Below are 19779 nucleotides of genomic sequence, written 5' to 3'. Positions count from 1 at the left end.
TACTTATTTATTTTTATAGCACAATGAATCTAATCAGTACTTCCAGCAAGTACATGATTGTAGGGCCATCACTGGAGCATGAACAACAATATCTATTGATTAAAACCCAACACAAAACAAAGACACTGTCCTAGTTAGTTTTCTATTGCTTTGATAAAATTCCCATGACCAAAAGAAACTTGAGGGAGGAAGAAAAGCTTTATTTCATGTCACAACTCTAAGGTCTCATTCATTACCGAAGGAAGTCAGGCCATGAACTCAAAGTAGGAACCTTGAGACAAGAATTCAAACATAAGTCATGAAGGAATGCTGTTTCCTAGATTGTTCCTCATTGCTGCTCAGCCTGATTCTTATACTTCCCAGGACCACCTGCCCAAGGGTGGTACCAACCGCTATGAACTGGGTTATCCCAAATCAAACATTAACTAAGAAAATGCCTGTCAGACTTGGCTATAGCTTAATCTTATGAAGACATTTTTTTAATGATAGTTTCCTGTTCTCAGATAACTCTAGTTTGTGGTGGCAAGTTAAAAGAAAAGAGGATAATTGACCCTCTGTCAAATGGGCACACAAACACATTATTTTTAAACCATAAACTTCTCTTTCTTGCTATTCTTAATATGTTAATATTAATATGACTATGAAACAGTCTGTTTTAAACATAATAAAACAAAATATAATATGAGAAAATAAAACTACCATATTGAAGTTGAACAAGGCAAACCAACAGAAGAAAAAGAGCCCAGAAGGCACAAGAATCAGAGAACCACTTCTTTACACACTCAGGAATACCATAAAAATACCAAGCCTAAAGCTATACTATATATACGCAGGACCTGGTACAGACCTATGTAGACCCTGTGCCTGCTGTTTCAGTCTTTGTGACTTGGTAATGAACTTTGCTCAGTTGATTTAGAGAACCTTATTCTCTTGGTGTCCTCCATTCCCTCTGTCTCTTGCACTCTGTTTCCTCTTCAACAGGGTTTCCTGAGCTCTGAGGGGAGGACTTTCATCAAGACATCCCATTTAGAGCTATGTGTTCCAAGGGCCACTCCTGTGTTCTCTCTCTCTCTCTCTCTCTCTCTCTCTCTCTCTCTCTCTCTCTCTGTGCATAATGCCTGGTTGTGGGTTTCTATTCGTTCCCATACACTGAGTGAGGAAGCTTCTCTGATGACGGCTGAATAAGGCACTGATCTATGAGTATATGAGGATCTCATGAGGAATCACTTTTCTACTTTGTCTTTGTTTTAGACCAGTATTATTATTTGGTCTTACCTTAGGCCTCTGGGCTATCTAATCCCTGGTTCTTGTTTACCCAAGCAGTGTCAGGTGTGGGTTCCTGACACTTGTGAAATGGGTCTTAAGCAAATCAGACATTGGTTGGCTACTGCCAAAAGCTTTGTGCCACCCATTGCCCCAACATACTTTGCCAGCAGGACATTTTGTAGATCAAGAGTGTTGTGGTTGGTTTGGTGTTTATGCTTCTCTTTGGGTAGTCTGCAGTCCAAGTTTTAAAAGTCTTTAAAAATTCAAACTCTTTAAAAGTTTAGTCTCATTGAAACATCCAAAGTCTCTTTGAAGGTTTAAAGTTTCTCCAAAATATCTAAAGTCTCTAAAATAGCTGTCTCTAAACATCTAAAATTCCAACGTTTCTTGACTGTGGGATTCTGTAAAATCAAAAGTAAATTATGTACTATCTTATTGCAAGAGGGAAGAATCAGGACATAATCACTGTCAAATCAAATCAAAATCAGAGTACAGTGGTGTAAAAATTTCAGTGTCAGACATAGGGGATTCTCTCATAATCTCCTAGGCTCCAAAGACCGATGTTTCCACCCAGAGTACACACAGATTATCTTGTAGATTTAGGCCAGCTCCACTACACAGCTGCTACTTTCCTTCATGGGTGTCCAATGGTACTGGTATCACCAAAATGCTTGGGTCTCCATTGCAACTGGTCTGCACCTTCACCAGTAGCCTGGGTTCTCTTCAGGGATTCTTACCCTGGCGTGTGCTGCCACTCTACAGCTGTTCTCTACCATCTTTGTGCCTTCAAACCAGTACCACCCGGAAAACTCTTTCACATTATCAAGATCAGCTTCCAGCACAATGTACAGCCTTGTTAATCCACAGATTGTGTGTTCTGACGCTGAGGAAATACTTCCCAGAGGATTTTGCCTCGATGATTCTGGTCTCATCTTAGTCATAGCTGATTCTTTAGCCTTAGCTTATCAGAATCAATTGTCCCAGGAAAACAAAGACTTTGTTTTAATGGTTCTTAATTAAAACTATCACAATAATGACATCAATAGAATCTTCACTTTCCTCTGAAATTTTCTAAGCCAGGCCTCTGTCATCTGCATCGTTCTCAGAATTACCTTTAAGTTCCCATAATATTGCATTAAGCTCTGACCACTCAATCAATGGCTTATTTAGTCCAAAGTTCCAAAGTCCTTCCACAGTCTTCTTAAAAACATGGTCAGGTCTGTCATAGTAATATCCTAAAAGCCTAATACAAATTTCTGTTTTTGTTGGGATTTTTATCTCTGTGATAGAATACCATGTCCTAAGGCAACTGGGAGAAAAGGGTTTATTTCAGGTTAAAACTCTATGGTCATGAACCATCAATGAGGAAGTCAGGTTAGGTATCTGGAAGAAGGAACAGATGCAGAGGCCATGGGGGAAAGGCGCTTACTGGCTTGCTTCTCATAGGTTGTTCAACGTGCTTTCTTATACACCCCTAAGAGCAAATGCTGACACCACCTGAAACAAACTGAGCTCTTCCACGTCAATTCGTAATCAATAAACTGCACTACAGGCTTGCCCACAGGCCATTCTTATAGAGGTCCTTGCTCAATGTAATTCCCTCTTCTCAGATAATTCTAGCTTATATCAAGTCAAGCACAACAAAAAAGAAAAAAAAACAGGAAAATGTCCATAACCAATATTTTTAAGGTTACAATAGGAGCTAGGAGAGGTAGATCCTGGCTGGAAGAAGTCTGACACCAGAGATGTGACATTGAAGTCTGTGTTTTGGTCTGAACTCCTCTGTGTTATTAGTCTCACTACTTCCCAGCTGCCATCAGGCTGGTTACCGAAATCTTCTGCCTCATCACCAACCTGAAAAAGATGAAACAAGATGGCCATGAAGTATAATCCTTGAAACTGTAAGCCACAGTAATGACTTCCTCAATTAGATAAGCTAACCCTGGTATTTGATCACTGTGACATAAAACTAACTGATACAGGTGGTAAGAGTTTTATATTTTCAAACACATTTGGCATCCATCCAATATGATGCAGTATTAACTAAATGAACTTTCACACGTACTCATGTTTTTTTTTTTTCCTGCACGAACTCTCTAAGCTAGTTTCACAGAAAGCCAATGTGTGTCCCTTTGTAACACTTGGGTTAACTGAGCACATGTTATGAACAAGAGACTATAATCAGATCTAATGACTCAAACCTAATATTCTCCTCATGGTCTTATCTACTAGTCAATGTGAAATAGCTTGGCAACTTAGAAAAACCCAGCAACAAGTTAGATGAGGTAAATTAAACTATAAGAATGCTAAATTCCAATTAGATCGTAGGAAAAGATACCACAATGTCTAAACAGAATGGAGTAAATGGAAAGAGAAAACCAGAAAAATGTGCAGTTAAAATTAGAGGCTATATATAAACTCAACCTTAGTAATTATATGTTAAGAATAGGACTCTATGGGTCTTCTAGTGACCTTGAACAAATTGTATAATTCTTTACATTAAAAGTCTACCCATCTGTAAACCAAATGCTGTTTTTCCACTTACTGCCCCAAATAATGATTGGTAATAATTTTTCTTACATTTTCTATGACCTTCCTATAATTTTTGTATGAATATAAGCCATTATTGCTTTGCTGAAAACTAGTAATAGCTTGGTACATGCATAGCAACTCAAATAAGTAGAAAGTTATCCTTCAACATCTGTTCAACTATGTTCATAGCAGCATTATTTGTAATAGGCAGATCCTAGAAGAAACCTAGATGCCCCTCAACTGAAGAATGGATAAAGAAAGTGTGATACATTTACACAATAGAGTACATGCAGCAGGAAGAAAAACAACAGAATCTTGAAATTTGCAGAGGAATGGATGGAACTAGAAGAAACCATCCTCAGTGAGGTAACCTGGTCACAAAAAGACAAACATGGTATGTACTCACTCATATATGGATTTTAGACATAGAGCAAAGGATTACCAGCTTACAAACAACACCCCCAGAGAAGGTAGGAAACAAGGAGTACCTTAAGAGAGACATACATGATCCCCCAGAGAATGGGAAAGGGACAAGATCTCCTGAGCAAACTGGGAGCATGGAGGGAGAAGAGAGGGAGTTAGGAGAAAGAGAAGGGAATAAGAGTAGGGGAGAGGAGGGAATGAGGAAGCAGGAATATTGAGTCAGGGAAAGAATAGAGGAGAGCAAGAAAAAAGATACCATAATAGAGGGAGCCATTATAGGTTTAAAGAGAAACCTTCCACTAAGGAAATGTCCAGAGATCTACAAGAATGACCCCAACAAAGAATGTAAGCAATAGTGGAGAGGCTACCTTAGATGCCCTTCCCTATGATGAGATTGATGAGTACCTTATATGCCATCCTAGAGCCTTCATCCAGTGGCTCATGGAAGCAGAAGCAGACACTCACAGCTAAACACTGAGCCAAACTCCTGGAATCCAGTTGCAGAGATGGAAGAGTGATGAGCAAAGGGATCAAGACCAGGCTGGAGAAACCCAAACAAGGGGAATCTCATGGACTTCAGACTGATAGCTGGGAAACTAGTAAAGGACTGGACCCCTTGAACATGGGTGTCACTTAGGAAGCCTGGGCAGTCTATGCAGCCTCTGGTAGTGGATCGGTATTTATCCCTAGTATACAAATGGACTTTGGGAACCCCATTCCATATAGAGGGATACTTTCTCAGCCTAGATACACAGGGGAGGAGGGCCTAGGACCTGCTCCAAATGATGTGACATATTTTAAAGATTCCCCCTATGGAAGGCCTCACCCTCCCTGAGGAGCAGAAATGGGATGGGGTGGGGGGTTGGTGGGGGGGCAGGGAATGAGAAGAGGGAGACAGAACTGGGATTGACATGTGAAACAAGATGGTTTCTAATTTAAATAAAAAAATCTCCCCCAAATAAAGTTAAAACATAGAATGCATGATTTTCTGTTTTATTTCTTCTACATATCTCCACAGGTTCACAAAACACACACACACACACACACACACACACACACACACACACACACACACACAGAGCTCTCACACATGTGGGCTCACAAATAAATAACAAAAAGTATAATAAAAAGTATTTAAAAAGTGTTTTAAAAAGTATTAAGTTTTGTTGAAGTAACTTCAAGATATTATGAAAACTTTTAAGACTATCTAGCATACTATATGAGAACAATATGTCTGTTTTATTCCTACATGGTTGTGGAATATTTGCTCAACTATGCAAAGATGTGTTGCATTTGTTTAACTATAGAAAGGTGTGTTGCTGTTTTACCTTGCCTGCCTAAGTCACCTGATTGATCTAATGCAAACTGAACAACTAAGAGCAAGAGAGTGGGTACAGGTGGGATTTCCTGGCAGACAAAGCAAATAGAAAAGGGAATTTAGGCTCAGAAAAGAAAGAGAGACATCAGGGAGACAGCAGGAAGATGTCAGGGGCCAGACAGATAGAGAGACACAGAGGCAGTAGGAAAGTAGAACATACAGAATGAAAGAAAGGTAAAAATCCCCAAGGTAAAATGTAGATGATTTTAAATTAAATCAAAAGAACTAGTGGGGCAAGCCAAAGCCAAGTCCAAGCATTCATGTCTTTATGTGGGATCTGGTTGGTGGCCCAAAGAAAATTCCAACTATACTACACAGTTCAAAAATGTTGTTAGTAAGACTTTAAATTAATAGTACCAAGTGTGTTGCCATAGACATGTGTATGTGTGTGTGTGTGTGTGTGTGTGTGTGTGTGTGTGTGTGTGTGTGTGTGTATAGGTTTGTAGGATGGTTCAATGAATGAGTGGATCTTCAGTCAAACTACTAGTAACATAAATTGATCAAATATCTGACCATTATCCATTTTACTTATAGCTGTTTGCTATTTCCCTGGGGCTTACAGTTAGTATTTTCAATATTTATTGATCATTCTAAAAGATTTAGGCACTGACCACACCCCTTGCATTAAGGTTCCTTTCTCCAGAGTTTTGCTTGCTTCCAGGATGTCATCTAGACTTCATATTAAACATATCACACTAAGATATAAACACTATTCCACTTATAGACCGTGGGACGAAGTCAACAATTATTCCTAGTTTTTATTGTGTGCCTGAATTCAATCTATATACTTCACATGCGTTTATATGGCAAAAAGAGAGAAGAAAAGGGAGACTCCTGTGAACTTTGCCTTCACTGAAATTATAGCCTATTTAGAGAGAGACATTAAACAGTTAATTAAAAATGTAAGTGATAGAATTAGAAAAATAAAAGTGGTGTGGATTTAATGATGCAGGCACAAGGTTAATTTGGGGAGTTAAATAAAGATCTGATTACTTGTAGTTTGTTTAGTTTTGCCCCAGTTACTTATTTTGGAGGCTTACTGCTGAGCCCATGCATCCATTTGTTCATTCCACCAAATTCAATCTGTTTGATAGCCAAGGCTATCTTGATGAAGCTAAGAATAACCATCAAAGTGACTGGAAATATTTCCTTTATTGCAGAGACATTAGACTGATAGAATGGGGCTTTTAACTAAGACTTTATATTTAAACTAACACAGAAACAATCTATTTTAGAAATAAATGTAACAAATTATCTGAATTATTTCTTCTATCCCATTTTCTAAGCATGGTTCATGTTAATTTTTCTGCATCCAATTTTTACAGTGTTTCAAAAATTAAACCAGTTTGGAAACAAAAAAGCATAAAATTTCCTTATTTTAACCCAAATCCAAGGAGTAAAGTTTATATAGCTATTTTATCACTTGGAGTTATGAGCATGACTGATAACTTCTAAAGGATATGATGTGGGAGGTGAGATACATTTTCTGTCTATGCAAAATCAAATTAAATGAAGGTAACACTATTAATCCTTATCTGCTACATTTTGTTATTCATCTGCCTCACATCATTTCCCAACCACATTATCATTCCTCTTTCCTTGGATGTCTCTGATACTACACAATGGCTTAATTATAGTTACTTAGAATACAACAGAGGACAAAATGATTATGCAGGATATTTAATTTCCCCACATTGGCCATAAAATTAAGTTTTGTCTCAATGTTTTTTTTTTTTTTTAAATTATGGCCCCAGATCTATACCAATGCACTGGCAAATGTGCTTGGCACTTTACCTTTAACAAAAATACATTTATTTTTATTTATTTTACATATATAAGTATTTTGGCTGAATTATGATGTGTACTACTTGCCTCTCTGGTGTGCTCAGAGCTCAAAAGAGAGGATTGGATCCCCTAGAACTGGAATTATAGATAGTTGTTAGCTTCCAAGTATGCCCTGGGAAACAAACCTGTGTCCTCTGCAAGATCAATAAGTGTTATTAACCTCAGAACCATCTCTCCAGTCTCCCTGTCTCCAATTGTGAGAAAAGGTATAGGGTACTCCACACTGATCTTAAATTCATTATGGCCAAATTTGGCCTTTAACTACTGATTTCTTCCAACCCCTGGGGTCTGGGTTTACAAGGTTTTAATAGCCTGCCCAGTTTGTGTAATGCTAGAGGTCAAACCCAGGGCTTCAAACATGCAAGCATTCTATCAGCTGATCAAAATTCCAGCACTGCATTGCTTCTGTTGGCTATGTACAACAGTCATTAGTGATGATGTATGGGTGTGCTGGACCTTCCCCAGTTGTCATTACAAACTCTCCACTTTCCTTTGCCTGTTGTAATCCATGACTAATTACAGCAGCTGAAGTCTAAGTTCAAAGGAAACAACAAAAGTCACCATCCTTTCCACTCTGTTTTCATTATTGGGGAATCTATACACTAAAAAACTTTGCAATTCTCTCAGTGTGAGCATTCAGGGCCTAACGGACAACCAGGCAGTAACTTTTAGTGAGAGTCAGTGAACACAAGTCACAATTCTGGATGCTCTGAGATTATCATGAAAGTACTAAAATTCCTAGCAAGCCCCTACCAACAGTGTCTCCTAGAGCCAAAGGCAGCAATCAACTCTGGGATAAATCTATGACTTTACAAAGGAGAGCTATGCCTGCTAGAGCTTCCTCAGTGACCTAGACTATTCAGCCTCTGAGTTCATTCTGATTACATTGTGTTATAATCTACCTGCTGGCTCAATCATATATAGAGATATCAGTTATTCTAAGGAGAAAGTAATCAAAATTACTTCCCAATGAATGAAAACATATCATCTTAGACTCTGTGGAAATATTACTTCAATGCTGACAATTATATATGCTAGATAATGTCATATTTAAGTTCACTTGTAGTTAGGAGTTGACTCCACTGCATAGTTGAGAAATGTCCATGGGAGAAACTCTTACTATTTAACTGTAGGCTATGTTTGGTATTCTCACTTGTGAGGAGGTACAGGTGGATTATGGATAGTGACTAGAGAACAGAAAATTTCTCATTGAGATGTGTTCTGGTCAGCTTTTTCTGTCAATATTACACAGCCTAGAGTCACCTGGGAAGGGAATTTCAATTAAGCAATTGCTCAGATAAGATTGTCCTACAATCACATCTGTGGAGGATTATCTTGATTACTTCCAGTGTAACAGGGTGTGGGCCACCTTGGGCAGAGCCAGTCCCTAGGTGAGTGTGCCTGGGCTATATAAGAAATCTAGGTAAGCATGAGCCTGTGAGCCACAGGCAACATTACTCTAGGGTTTCTACTTCAGCTTCTTACTTAGTTCCTGCCCTGACATCCTTCAGTGATCTACAGTATCCTGTAAACTAAAAATTAACCCTTTCTTCCCCTAAGTTGCTTTAGCTCAATGTTTGTAACAGCAACAGAATGAAACCATAACAAGATATTTAAAATGGTCTAAATTTGGTAGTGATACAACACTCTGAACATAATATAATCCACTGATTAATACACTTTTAAATGGTGATTTATGTTATATGACAGGTATATGGTCAATGAAGCTGATAAAATATCTAATATTCTGTTTCCATGAGATTTCACCAGATAATAGCTACAGTGGCATAGTCCTCCCTTGATTAATCCTATTTGACTGTTTACAAAATTCATTTGTCATTTTCTCTTACCCAACATAAAAGGAGGAAAGGCTTTGCAAGCTGAGCTTTTAAGAGTCTGCATCAGATGTTACCTAACTTTAATGAAACATTTTTAATTACACACCTGCATTCAATTATCCAAAGTGCAGACAAAATATATATTTGCTCCTCTCATCCACTGCCTTAGAGAAGCCTCACTCTGGAGTGCCTTCGGGAATCTGTACATGTTGGTTCCTTAGTACTTGCTTTCCTGCTTCATCTTTGATTCAAATAACTTTGAAAACAACTATGCTCTTAGTGGAACAATAGACTTGGAGAGCACAACTGAAGCACTCCACTAAGGAACACTTGGAAAATTTCTCTTTACTTTTGTACAATCCTAAGTACATAAATGATACTTTAAATGTATTGTGTATTCCTTAAGTAACTCCTAGAAGATGGAGACATTGTATGGTTTGCCCGCTTTCATCTTTTTCAAAACGACTAAAAAAAAACCAGTTGTAAGAGAGGACTATAAAAGCCTAACAAAATTTAGACAACTTAAAACAAGCAAAACCATATAGTCATTCTAGCAGTGGAAATAAAATAAAAACTGAGGTCAGGAGTAATGACAAGCTAGCCAGTGCATGGGGGCTACTTTGTTAGCACAACTGCAAGGGAATTCTAAGCCTGGTCTTTGTTTCCTCAGAATGTTTCTTAAATTGATATGGTTCTAAACCAGACTCCTAGAGGTTAAGTATTTATTTACTTAACTTTATTATAATTTCTATTAATCCACAGTTTTAAAAAACTCCCATAATTCAAATTTATGCGAAATTGAAAGCTAAAGTTAATTCAAAGTGTGTAATAAAATTAATAAAAAAAATTTAGGAGTAATCCAAGGAACACCCCCAATGTGCATGTTATCCTAATATCCTTTGGATCACCATAGTTCAATTTTTTAAATGTAGAACTAACATAAATATTAGTCTGACCACTCAAAACATCAGAAATTCTCAGGGACTAAAATCTCTTAGGGTTGCCAATCATGTCCTCCTAATTCAACCATTGGCTCATTCATCCCCAACTCTTTCCTGTTTATCTCTCATTTGTCACTCTCTAAACTTCTTTAAAGCTCTTTCCTGAGGCTTCACATTTTCTGTATTGTATGAGGAATCAAAGCAACACTTTTATGGAAACCCCAACTACTCAACTACTAAAGTTCCAAGACTTACAATAAAACTTATTAGATTCTTCTATTTCATCACCTCCCTTCCTTTTATTAACTTTGGAATGACTTGACCCTGGAGCTAACTTGTACTTTAGAGTTCTTTAACTAGTGACTAATAAAACTTAACATCAACTTAGCAAGCCAAATTGGCCATGTTCTTGCTGTCTTGGAGTATGAGTCAGAATCACATAGGTTGAGACAGGAGTAGGAAGGTAAAGCATTGTGTTCAATGATGAATTTTCTATTCCTCCCTAAAGCCCTATCTGAACTCTTGTTCTGTCGTGGATGCTGTTATGATTCCCTGACATAAAAATGCTGGACATTTTTCACATCATTTTCCTTATTTTTTAATCCAAATAGCTTTTAATGATTCTCCATTAAAATTGCATAATGATTTAAAATTTTCAGTTTCCCTGTATTTTCTTTTCTGACTTGTGAAACTTCAGCTAATGTCCATTTTTAAATTACTAGAGAATTTAGAATTTATGTAACACACACACACACACTCTTGCACACACATTCCAATGATAAGTAGAAGAAGAAATTGAAATCTATGAGGATATTCTTTTGCTATATTTGTTTGGGTTTCAGTTCCATGACTATAGTATAAGAACCCAGATTGCATGATTGCAGCTTCCTTTGGGAATATAATTGTAGTAGTGGTATGAACACTACCCCACAGACGTACTGATAAAATACTTGAATGTGGTACACCCCAAAAAACTGCTGAAAACCTTTCAACTGTGTTCACATTATCAATCCTTAAAATATGATTAAAGAGTCTGAGAGCCTCATAAAAGCCCAAATTGAAAGGCTACCAGGATTTGGCTTCTTGCTCTATCACAGAGACCAGAAGCACAACTCAAGCAAGTCAAATTCTTGAAAGAGAAGTTGAAATAAAGCACTTCCTAAAGTTGCACCTCTATAGTCATTCGCAGCCTTTGGATCAATTTGTTCCATGTACATAGCTCCTAAGCCACTTGCGATATATAACAGTTCTAGGACCTTAAGTCATAACACTGTGTGCTTCTTGGATCTCTCAGAATATGATCCATTGTGAAAGATACCTGGTGGGAACTACAAAGGGGGAGTGTGTGTGTGTGTGTGTGTGTGTGTGTGTGTGTGTGTGTGTGTGTGTGTGTGCGCACAACTATGTACATGTATGTGTGTGTACGTGTTAGCAAATGTGTGCACATGTGCATGTGTTTTTGCATGGGTCTATGCCCATGTGTTCCCCACATTATTCTGTCAGTTATAAAATGTCATATAAATATGATTCAAACATTTTTTTTGCCTAGAATATTTTGTTCAACACAATAATCTAAAGATCTATTGAAGATATTTTTGTATCTAAACTTGAGTTCGAGTAGTTACTGAGTATTATTCCCTTGAATGATTATACAGCAATTTGTTTATCCATTCTTATATTGATGGATACTTGGGGCGTTTCCAGTTTTTGACTCTCATGAATACAGCTGCTGTGAACAATCTTACATAAAGGTTTTGCAGACATGTTATTTCATTCCTCTTGATTAAAGACTGAGGATTGCAATTTCTCTTTCACAAGTGAGCATCTGTATGGGTTCATCACACAGCAGAAATGCTTAACCATTTGCAGAGCTACTTATTGCCTTACATCCCTGCAAGTCTAAGCTGCTGGGAAATCGCTCCCGTATTGAGGGACTGTTGGTATTTTTACTTGTGTTCCTTCTGATAAGACCGCTGATACTTCATTTTGCTTTTAACTTCCTGTTAACTATATTAATTACCTGGATGCATGCTTATTGGACAGTTATAAGTATCTTCTGGAAATCATTATTCAAGGTTTTGTCTGTTTTATAAACTGATTTATTTTCTTAATTGCAGTGATTATTTATGTATTTATAGAATCATTCCTTTGAGCAAATACAAGGTTTTGCAAATATTCTCTCTCAGCTGTAACTGTTATTAATTTAAAGACTTGTCTGAAGTTTAATTTAAACTAATATTTATGCTTAAGATAATCTTAAGATATTTTATTCCCTGAGAATTTTTGTGTAGTGAGAAAAATTTAAGTTTTCTTGGAGAAGAACATTTAATACTTTAAACTCACTATGGAGATGTATGGATTTAGCTTAAAATTTTATTTATGATCAAATGAGTGTTTTTAATTATCAGTGTATGACTCTATGGGGGCTATTTATATTCAAACCACCACAGTCATTGTCGATGTAGGTAGTAAAAATTGAAATCTAAGAAAAAATTAAATAATATTATAATATCAGTGTTACATTTTCTTGATATGCTATGGTTGTTTGGTTGCGTAATAGCAAGTGTTCTTATGATACAAGGATTGTGATATTACAAAAGTATCTGCAATTTGATCTCTAATAGTTTGAGAAAAATTATATAATAAACAGGTGAAAGAGACAGGCAGATGGTAGATATATGTATGACAAATGATAGATTGATTGATAGAAATAAAAGACAGAGGATATGTAGAAGGTAGATAGATGACATGTAGGCAATAAATAGATGATAGATGATGGATAGACAGACAATAATATTTTTAAAATTTTATAAAGCTTTAAATTTTCTATACTTATTTAAAGAGCAAAAGAGGTCCTTATAAGATTTTTAAAAAATTTTATGTTTATCTATTTACATATATATTGTGTGTGTGTGTGTGTGTGTGTGTGTGTGTGTGTGTGTGTGTGTGTGTGTGTGTATCCCATGGCACACATGTGGAGGTCAGAGGAGAACTTTATGAGTCCCCTTACCACCTTGCACCATCTGGGTCTCAGGAATCACACTCATATCCTCAGTACCAATAGCAAACTCTCACCAACAGAACCATTTTTCCAGCCCTTTTACAAGATTTGTGAATCCTTTCCTTTCTGTAAGTCTGAAATCATACAGAAAGTTATAAAAATGGTCATTTTACTCTAAATAAGTAATTCTGTTGTTTGTTCTCTTAGAGTCACAGAAGTTAAGAACAAAACTGTACACTGATCTCTCTCTCTTTTTTTTTGCTCTTTACAAGTTTATTATTTCACATTTTCATACATGCATGTAACATATAGTGGTTACTCTTCCCACACATATCCTCTATTATCTCCCTCCCACTTGAGAAAAGCCTTCAATCCCTACCAATCCCTTTCCCAGATTTATGACTTCTGGTTTGTCCTGTGACCTGTTTAGTTTAATCACGGCTATGTGTGTGACCATTGGATTGGAACTCTCCTTTGAATAGTGGGTATGTAACTGAAGAGGGTGACTCCACCTCTCCCTGAATCTATCAGTAGGGAACAATTTAGCAGTGATGGGTGTGGTCTCCTGAGTCCCTCCTCCACCCATGTTTGCTGTTGATAGACCCATTTTTGTGACTACCCAATAAACAAATCTGAAACTATACCGAGTTTATTATTTCAATGTCTGATTCTTATCCCAAAACCTGACATTGCATAGCCCTTCTCCCTATATTTGGATTCTTATATTCTTTGTACTCCTGTTTCCTCAATGTCATCTTGTCTTTAGAGTGGAAGCATAATGCCTTAACCTCATCAGTCACTTATTTTAGTTCGTTATATACCCATGAGACTCTGCATTTCCTAAGAAGAGCTACGAAATTAAAGCAGCCTACATGGCTATGAACAAATGGCAGATAATGAAAATGTGGTACATACACACAAAGGAATTTTATCCACATGAAAATAAACATGAAATTTAGAGGTAAATGGAAGGTACTGCAAAAACTATTAGTGGGATAATAAAAGTCAGGGGTTGGGAGAAGATACCACTGCATAGTCTCCTTCCAACAGGGACCCTAAGCTTGAATATTTAATTGTATTTATCCAACCTGAAGTTCCTATGGAAACCAAGGATCTAGAAAAGGGCCATTGGGATGGGGAGTCCTTAAAAGATGTGGGGTGCTAGAACATAGGCTATCTGAATAAATACAGAGCAGGAGAATACTGGTAGCAGAAAGATTTAAGCAAGGTGGAAGATGGGAGGTACGTGAGAGAAGACTGTGGTAGGTAGAGTTAACCCAAGTGAGAGCATATTTAAAATACATATGAGAATCTAACTCAATTAGAACTGTAACTTATAAAAGAATAAGCCCGTTGCCAGACTGGCAGAAGCTTCTACTGGAAGGTGTGTGTTGTTAAAAAATACCCAAGTACCAGGAATGGAATACTTCTTTATGAGTTGTTGCTCAGGGAAACTGCAGTGACTCCCGAGACAATACCGGATCTTGCCATCCTCTTGGCTATCGAACAGAATGAAATTAAAAGACCCTGCTTCTAAATATATTATTACACTTTGCAACTGCATGACACAGAAAAATACAACTGGAGTGGCCCAGAGGCTTCTTCTCTGTCAGGTAGCATTCATAGTCTGGTAGGTGCTATGCAGGCTGCTGACAAAGAAAAGACAGAAATGGCATTGCCTATCTTTGAACCTTACAAACTATGAGAGCAACCATGTAGACACGATGTGCCCAACAGGTACAAGAGCTACACTGTCAGAAATGGGTCACCAACAGCTCTCTGATTGACTCTAAGGATTAATCCACAGGATTGAGTTCAGTTTTAGTACTATAAACTTTGTCAAAACCCAAGAGAGAAAGGGAGAGAAAGAGAGAGAGAGAGAGAGAGAGAGAGAGAGAGAGAGAGAGAGAGAGAGAGGGGGGGGTTACAGGTTCTGGGGGAAATTAGAGAAATTAGATATTTCAAATTACCTAAATTGGCATAATTTAACCTTTTAAATATTTCTTTTAGCAATATCAGAAAAACAAGACGATATAGAAAACGCATTATTGAACATGAGATTTAGACCTGGCAGAAGTTTGGCAGTGATAGAATAACATCAAAATAAGTTTTTGCAGTGATCAAAATTCTATTTAAATTATGTCAGTATTCTACTGAGAAAAAAATTAAGTAAACAAGTGTCACAGATATCATGTCCCAGCTATAGCATTTCCTCTCACTATTTGGGATTTATTTTTTTTATTTTTTACTTGGCTAAATTATTCAATCCTTTGATTTAGTTCTGATGTAGGAATGAGGGACTCATACAGACTCTTGATTCTCTATTTTATTGTATTTTATTTAGCTCTTGATTCTTACTCAGCAATCTGACAGTCATTTTCTTCTTTTGCCCATTAATAGCACCAGTATAGATAAACATGCAATATGCTTTAGGCCTGAATTTTTAACAGCCATTCTGCTTAATTTCTTTCTTTAGAAAATTTTATACCATTTTCCTCTTATCCAAAAGGTAGCTTACCATGGAGCTGTATTCTGCCTCCAAAACACTACAAAAAAATGTTTTAAAACTTCAAAACCTCAGAGGAATAAAGGCATACAAATTCACATTTTTTATAAATTTTATTTAAATTAGAAACAATCTTATTTTACATATCAATCCCAGTTCCCTCTCCCTCTCATCCTCCCATGCCCCTCACCAACTCCCCATCCCATCCCCCATCAACTCCCCAGGAAGGTGAGGCCTTCCATAAGGGATCATAAAAATCTGTCAAGTCATTTGGGGCAGGGATTGTATATCTAGACTAAGAGAATATCCCTCCATGGCAAATGGGCTGAAAGTCCATTTGTGCATTAGGGATACATCCTGGTTCTACCACCAGAGGCCCCAAAGACTGCCCAGTGCTCCTAGCTGACATCCATGTTCAGGGGGCCTGGTTTGGTCCTATGTTGGTTCCCCATCTGTCAGACTGGGGTCCATGGGTTCTGCCTTGCTCAGGTCAGCTGTTTCTGTGGGTTTTCCCAACATGGTCTTGACCCCTTTGTAATGCAGTGAATAACTGATACGAAATCCGTAAGATTAGGATAATTTTTAATAGATAAACACCAGCCAACAGCAAGCCAGAGTGTGCCAAAGAAGCAAGGCAAGAGAGCTCCCATGTGCTTTGTCTGTCCCTTTGAAACCTCTCCCATGTCACCCTGACATCGCCTTGACCACACCGTGACAGGCATGTTCCAGCACAGCTGTAACCAGTCCTCAGAGGGCATGGTTACAGTGTCTCCCTACAACTTTGTTCCTCACTCCTCCCTCTCTGAAACTGAGTTCCAGGAGTTCCACTCAGTGCTTACCTGTGGATCCCTGCTTCTGCTTCCATCAGCTACTGGATGAAGGCACTAGGATGGCGTTTAAGGTCGTTATCATTCTCATATAGGGGAAGGGCATTTAAGGTAGCCTTTCCACTATTGCCTAGGTTCCAAGTTGGGATCATCCTTGTGGATCTCTGTACAATTCCCTAGTGCCAGATTTCTCTTTAAAACCTATTGTGGCTCCCTCTATTGATGTGTCTCTTTTGCTCTCCTCTATTCCTCTCCCCACTCAATCTCCCTGATCCCTCATGTTTTCCCCCTCCTTTTCTCCCCTCCTCTTTTTCCTACCTCCCCCTCCCCCCATGCACCCAATTTGTTCAGGGGCTCTTATTCCTTTCCATTTCACTGGAGGACCATGTATGTCTCTCTTACAGTCATCCTTGTTTCCTAGCTTCTCTGGAGGAATGGATTGTACATTGGTAATCCTTTTCTCTATGTCTAATGAGACCATATATGAGTAAATACATACCATGCTTGTCTTTCTGTGATTGGGTTACTTCACTCAGAATGATGTCTTCCAGTTCCGTCCATTTGCCTGCAAATTTCAAGATTCCATTGTTTTTTTTTTTTTTTTCCCCGCTGAATAATGCTCCATTGTGTAAATGTACCACATTTTCTCCACCCATTCTTCAGTTGAGGGGCATCTAGGTCGCTTCCAGGTTCTGGCTATTACTAACAACGCTGCTATGAACATAGTTGAACAGATGTCCTTGTTGTATGAATGTGCATCTTTTGGGTACATGCCTAAGAGTTGACTTGCTGGATCTTAAGGCAGACTGGTTCACACTTTCCGGGGAAGCCACCATACTGATTTCCAAAGTGGCTGTACAAGTTGGCACTCCCACCAGCAGTGGAGAAGTGTTCCCCTTTCTCCACATCCTTCCAGGATAAACTGCCATTGTGCTTTTGATTTTAGCCATTCTGACAGGTGTAAGATGGTATCTCAGAGTTGTTTTGAAAATTTTGTAAATCAGCCTGTTGTCTGATGGTGGGGTTGGTGAAGACCTCTTCCCATTCTGTGGGCTTCCATTTTGTCTTGTTGACTGTGTCTTTTGCCTTACAGAAATTTCTGAGTTTCAGGAGGTCCCATTTATTATTTGTCAATCTCAGTGTTTGTGCTACTGGTGCTATGTTCAGGAAGAGGTCTCCTGTACCAATATGTTCAAGAAGTGGTTGCCTGTGCCTCTCTTCTAAGAGGTTCAGTGTGGCTAGATTTATGTTGATGTCTTGATCCATTTGGACTTGAGTTTTGTGCATGGTGATAGATGTGGATCTATCTGCAATCTTCTACATGTCCTCATCCATTTATGCCAAAATCATTTGTTAGGAGATGCTTTCTTTTTTCCATTGTATAGTTTTAGCTTCTTTGTCAAAGATCAGGTGTTCATAGGTGTGTGGGTTAATATCAGGATCTTCAATTCGATTCCATTGGTCTACCTGTCTGTTTTTGTGCCAATACCAAGCTGTTTTCATTACTATAACTCTATAGTAGAACGTTAAGTCAGGGACAGTGATGCCTCCTAAAGTTCCTTTATTGTACACCATTGTTTTGGCTATTCTGGGTCTTTTGTTTTTCCATATAAAGTTGAGTATTGTCCTTTCAAGTTCTGTGAAGAATTGTGCTGGGATTTTTATAGGGATTGCATTGAATCTGTACAAAACATTGAATCTGTTTTGGGTAAGATTGCCATTTTACTATGTTGATCCTACCTATCCAAGAGCATGGGAGATCTTTTTATTTTCTGGTATCTTATTTAATTTCTTTTTCTCATGACTAAAAGTTCTTGTCATACAGGTCTTGCACCTGTTTGGATGTCAAAGTAGAAGGTGCACATCTGTGAAACTCACACAGATGTATAACCCATACTTATCTTATCATTTGGATACTCCACAAGCAAAATTTTGTGATCCTTAAACCTATGAATGGAACAGTTTGCCATTTTTTCTATGAATTCTTTCACATGAAACATGTAAACATATAAAATATTTATATAGTGCACAACCAAACACAATTTTCATTTATCAAAAGTCAAGAAAACATTGCAACATAGGAACTGAGTCTGTTTTTAATTATGATAAAATAAGGAACTGGCATTTTGTTGTTGTTATAGAACAATGTCTGACTAACCAACATGGCATGTATCATAATTAACCCATTATTAATCAATGGTTTTTACAGACCTAAGACTGACAAATATGGCAGAAAACTATTAGGACAACCAGGTTGCACCAGTCTTTTCTTTATAGTCTCTAATCATGGGCTACATATTCTAAATCATCTGCTGTGTGTGTGCATCTAATAACATATGATTACGGAATCTGCAAGATGCACACAGGAGACTTGACAGAGTAACTTGAGAACTGAACTCTTAATTATCAGTATCTTTTACACCTGGGGAAGCTTTAAGGAGTCAGAAATGTGCAGCTGTGCTTTGCTGTAGTATCTACTTTCCTCATTTTAAATATTCCTACTGTATTATATGTAAGCCAGGGATACAAGGTAATGAGATTTTGGAATATAAGAAAAAATTTGTCATATTTTACAAATTCCATTTTTATTCGTTCATTATTTTGTATGCATGAAATATAAGCAAACAGATGTGATGATGTGCATATGGAGGTCAGGGGGCAACTCATGAAAGCTGGTTTGTTCCTTCCACTGTGTGTCTCCTGAGGATCAAACTCAAGATTGATGGCAAACATTTTGACCTGCTGAGCCATCTTATCAGAACCTTTACATGTTTTGTTACTGAAAATAGCAATCCTTTCCTGTCTGGCTTTTACAGACTAGATTAAACCATAGATTTACTAAGGATATTATATGATTCTGAATTCCTTCTTTCCTCAAACACTACTTTGAGTCCAAGACAATGATGAAATAAGTAGGCTTTATGTTTTATTTTTTTATATATTTGAATTACAAACAAGATTGAATTACATGATGATCCCAGTTCCCTTCTCCCTCCCTTCCTCCTCTACCACCCCCCAACTAAAACCCTACCTATCATATGTCCTTTCTTCTAATCTACACCTGACTCAAAATTTCTGCTTCCTCATGACCTCTGCATCCTTCCTTTTCTTCACTTCTCACTTTCGTAGTTTTCACCCTCTCTTCCCATGTTCTCAATTTGCTCAGGGGATGGTGACCTTTCCCCCTTCTCCAGGGGACAAAGTTTGTCTCTTTTAGGGTCT

This window comes from Cricetulus griseus, chromosome 2 (assembly GCF_003668045.3).
Source record: "Cricetulus griseus strain 17A/GY chromosome 2, alternate assembly CriGri-PICRH-1.0, whole genome shotgun sequence".
Lineage (NCBI taxonomy): Eukaryota > Metazoa > Chordata > Mammalia > Rodentia > Cricetidae > Cricetulus > Cricetulus griseus.
Note: the sequence above shows the minus strand (reverse complement) of the source record.